Source organism: Cebus imitator, unplaced genomic scaffold (genome assembly GCF_001604975.1).
Source record: "Cebus imitator isolate Cc_AM_T3 unplaced genomic scaffold, Cebus_imitator-1.0 Scaffold36, whole genome shotgun sequence".
Taxonomy (NCBI): domain Eukaryota; kingdom Metazoa; phylum Chordata; class Mammalia; order Primates; family Cebidae; genus Cebus; species Cebus imitator.
In genome coordinates, this window is record NW_016107351.1 from 5,259,405 (window position 1) to 5,264,153 (window position 4,749).

Below are 4,749 nucleotides of genomic sequence, written 5' to 3' on the forward strand. Positions count from 1 at the left end.
GGCCTGATTTCGGCTCACCACAACCTCCACCTCCCGGGTTAAAGCGATTCTCCTACCTCAGCCTCCCGAGTAGCTGGGATTACAGGTGCGTGCCATCACGCCTGGCTAATTTTTGCTTTTAGTAGAGACCGGGTTTCACCGTGTTAGCCGGATGGTCTCAATCTTCCGACCTCATGATCCACCTGCCCCCTCCCAAGGCGCTGGGATTATAGGCATGAGCCACCGCGCCCTGTCAGGTCTGTGATCTTTTTACCTTCCACCTAACCCGAGGCGGCCGTCACACCGGTAGCGCCGGCCATCTTAGAAGAGCAGCGCGCTGCCTCGTGGGCTCAGCTTTTTTTTTTTTTTTTTTGGCTTACTCAAGAGATGATCACTGGGGTATCTATTTTCTGTCAGGTACTGTATTTGGGCATGATTTTTTTTTTTTTTTTTGAGATGGCGTTTCACTCTTGTCCCCAGGCTAGAGTGCAACGGCGCGATTTCGGCTCACCACAACCTCCACCTCCCGGGCTCAAGCGATTCTCCTACCTCAGCCTCCTGAGTAGCTGTAGGGATTACAGGTGCATGCCACCACACCTGGCTTTTGGTACTTTCAGTAGAGACCAGGTTTCACCGTGTTAGCCAGGATGGTCTCGATCTTCCGACCTGATGATCCGCCCGCCTGGGCCTCCCAAAGTGCTGGGATTATAGGCGTGAGCCACTGCACCCGGCTAAATCGGCAATCTTTTTACCTTCCACCTGACCCGAGGCAACCATCACACCGGTAGCGGCAGCCATCTTAGAAGAGCAGCGCGCGCACGACCTCGTGGGCTCAGCTTTGTTGGTTTTTTTTTTTTTTTTTTTTTATGTTGTGACGTTTCACTCTTGTCCCCAGGCTGGAGTGCAGGTGCGCGATCTCCGCTCACCGCAACCTCCTCCTTCCGGGTTGAAGCGATTCTCCTACCTCAGCCTCCCGAGTAGCTGGGATTACAGGCGAGTGCCACCGCCCAGCTAATTTTTTGCACTTTTAGTAGAGACCGTGTTAGCCAGGATGATCTCGTTCCTCTGACCTCGTGATCCTCCCGCCTCGGCCTCCCAAAGTGCTGGGCTTACAGGTGGGAGCCACCGTGCCTGGCCAGATGGGTGATATTTTTACCTTCCACCTGACCTGAGGCGGCCATCACACCTCACACGGGGCGGCGGCGATCACAAAGGTAGTGGCGGCCATCTTACAGGTAGCGCGCGCTACCTCATGGGCTCAGTTTTGTTTTATTATTTTTTTTTTTTGAGATGGCGTATCACTCTTGTCCCCAGGCTGGAGTGCAATGGCGCGATCTCTGCTCACCGCAACCTCCGCTTCCCAGGTTCAAGCGATTCTCCTACCTCAGCCTCCCGAGTAGCTGGGATTACAGGCGCGTGTCACCACGTCCGGCTTATTTTTTGTATTTTTAGTAGAGACTGGGTTTCACGGTCTCCATCTTCCGACCTTGTGATCTGCCCACCTCAGCCTCCTTACAGGCGTGAACCACCACGCCCAGCCAAGCAAATACCTTAACATTAGCTTCTTTATCAATTTAAAGCCTCTGTGGCACATTCTAGGAAGAGCAGTAAGTACCATAGCCTCTTAGAGCTCATTCTTTCCAACAACCCACATCAATCATTCTGTATTATTTTATTATGCTGATTCTTCCTAACACCTTTTCAGTTTGACCCTACCAGTATGTAAGCATCCCCTTACTCAGCTACAACAGTCACAGTTTTAACACCGTATCTCCGCTCAAGGAAGTTTCTAATCCACCGCTCGATTCATGTCATGCCCACCAACAGACATCAACCATTCCTAAGAAGCCAACAACCAGAAGTTCTACCTGCTAGCCCCCGAGACCCTTCTAAACCTTATTGCCAACACAGAACCTCCATTTACAGCCAGGCCTCTGCACTCATCTAGTCAATAACTATATCCCGTCCCTACTGTGTCTCGGTCATTACGTTACATGCTTTACAAAATATTCCCAAACATGGCTTGCCTGTTTGTCTCCTTGTAGACTATCCCTTTCAGCCAACCAAACTCTGCCAGCCTTTCAGAACTCATTTCAAGGGAAGTCTTGCCCACCCGCGCCAGCCCACAGGCCCTCTCTGGGGATGATGGAGCACTCTTCCTTTCTAACTTTGTTAAAGTCAGTCCCACTGAACTAAAAAGTGGTATGAAGGGAAAACACTGTCCAATGGCCACATAAGTCTGGGAAATGCTGGGCCAAATAAAGGTAAACATATTTCTTTTGCTCCTGGACTTCTCAGAGCATCCAATATTTTGACATGCATCCTTTTATGAGAGGAGATACAGTATACAGCTATATGATGATATATTACCTTCGATTTTTGTTAACTTTTCAATATGTGTGCGTGGCTTTCTTCACAACATGTATTGCTCTCTCTTTAACAAATTGCCTGGTGCCCATAATTTCTCTCACTATTACTAATACGACAGCTCGGGGAGGGTGGAAAGAAGTTCATGTCCTTCCCTGTGGCCGCTGCACACAGAAAGCATAAAGGTTTTGTGGAAGGAATGATGTGACTAGGCTCAGGCTTCAGAAGGCAGCGCAGTGGAATGATAAAGAGCTCAGGCTCTGGCTTTTGAGGACCTAGACACATTTATTAAGGCTTTGCTTTTGGGCAAATTATTCAACTTCCATCAGCTTTCAACTTCCCCATCTATAAAGTGAATATAATCACAGTTCCTAACTTATAAGCTGCTGAGGAGGAATGAATGAGATCATACACCCAAAGTGCTCAGAAGACAGTCAGTTAATATTGGCAGCCTTAGAAGAAGACTAATTAAGGTATTAATAATCCAAGCTTTTTCCATATGTGAGGGCTTTGAAGTGTACTATCTGAGTTTAAATTCTGGCTTCATCTCCTATAAGCTATAGGATCTTGTGGAAATAACTCCCTTTGCTCATCTGTAAAATGGGAATGTTAAATGCAACCACTTCATAGGAGTGTTGTGAGGATTAAATAAGATAAACTCAAGTCCTTGGCACATAAGCACATCATACATGCTCAGATTAATTGTAAATGGAGATCTGGTTACTTGAGGGTGCTTTCTAACCTCATCCACTCCCACCTCACAATTCCCAACTGTCCTCAGTGGCCCAAATGTACTTGTTCCCACAAATCCATCACCTTCTTCCCTTACTATGCCTCCCTACTAAAAAAAACCTTGTTTAAGACATCAGCCATGGCCTCCTGAAGAACAAAGCCTGTTAAATTCCTTCCCTACACTCTTGGCCCCTCACTCTGCATTTCATATTTCATTAGTATGAGAAAAAAATACTTGTGCATCTCCCTCTCCCCCACAGTAATTTCTGAACAATTATTGTCCACATCATCTCACAGCAACAATGGTTGGAAAGGTGATACCTGTGCCTGCATTGTCGTTTCCCAGTTTCAGATCTTAGTTTAATTCCCAGTTGCTATTTTAACTTAGGTTTCCCCTACTTCCTAAGAGAATAAATAAAAAGAAATTATCTTTGGGAATAAAAAGGTAAACAATACCTTTGCCAGGCTCAAACCAAGCACTTGATTTTAACTGTGAGAGATCTTATTCTTAATAAGCTAGAAGGCACACATAAAATCAATCAAAGCACATATTCCCAATAACCACCTGGGCACTAAATTGCATCTGGCATTAGTTGGCCACGTCAAAAGACAATCGGCACATTAGTAAAGGACTCAACTTCCTTTACTTTCCATATGTGAGCAGTTATCCAACTGCTGAGAATAATTCGACTTGATATTGTGATACTGTAGATTTGTAGTTCAATCCTTCAGAGACAGATGTTATAAAAAATACAACAGAGTATTAATTTTTAAAAGTGTCTGAAGGAGGAAAACAGCGTCTTCAGAGTAAACCATTTGTTTTTATACAAATAGATGCCAGTCACTCTACTTCATTTTTGTGCAAAAATTTAAAATTCTGTTATGCCAAAAAGGTTCATGAGGAAGTGGAAACTGAGCCATGTTAGACCAATCCATCCCACAAGATCTCTGGAAGACTCCGGATGACTCTTTGGGCCATCTGCACTGTGCATGGCCCAGTGATCATATGGGTCTTAGGGCAGCAGTTCTCCAACAGAAAAGAAGTATCACAACAAAGAGGCAAATAAAGAGGAAAATGGTGGGACAGACAACTCTTAGTTCCTAGACACCCCTTATTTCCTAGAGCAAACATTTAAATCCGCTGGCTTACAAGAGGCATATACTTAAGAAGCTATATTATTGTGCATCCTTAATCACTACTATATTTTAGAGAACCAAAGTCCCAATGCATATCTGGAACTCAGAGGGACACAGAGAATATTAAGAGTTCAAAATAACAGTGAGTGTTGCTTTCCCAAGACCATTCCTTCTGTTGTGGTTTGCAGCCACAGAGGGCTCAGGAGAGTGCGAACAACTATCTGTGCTACAGCAGTGATGTTTTATGGCTGGATGCCCAGATTGTCTAGCTCTGCACACAGCTCTCTAGTCTTTTGAGGGCTACACAGGAGGAATGCATTCCTAACAAACAGCTTTCCATCCCTGCAATAGCTTCTTCATTCTCGGAAAATATTTAAGGCTAAGAAAAGAATTCATTTTTAGTAAAACTCTAAAAATGGAACAAAGGGTATGGATTTTCAGCATGTTTAAACATGTAAAACCTTGTTATAACCCAGGTGGAGTTTTTTTTAAATTACATAATTTATTTTTCATTAAATAAACATTTCAAATGCA

The 4,749-nt window shown here is 44.6% G+C and overlaps 1 protein-coding gene across 1 annotated transcript in view; it reads right to left on the reverse strand.

Moving 5' to 3' along the window:
* Positions 1 to 4,749, reverse strand: part of TNRC6C (trinucleotide repeat containing adaptor 6C) — a 147,792-nt gene that overhangs the window by 138,756 nt on the left and 4,287 nt on the right. The window lies entirely within an intron of this gene.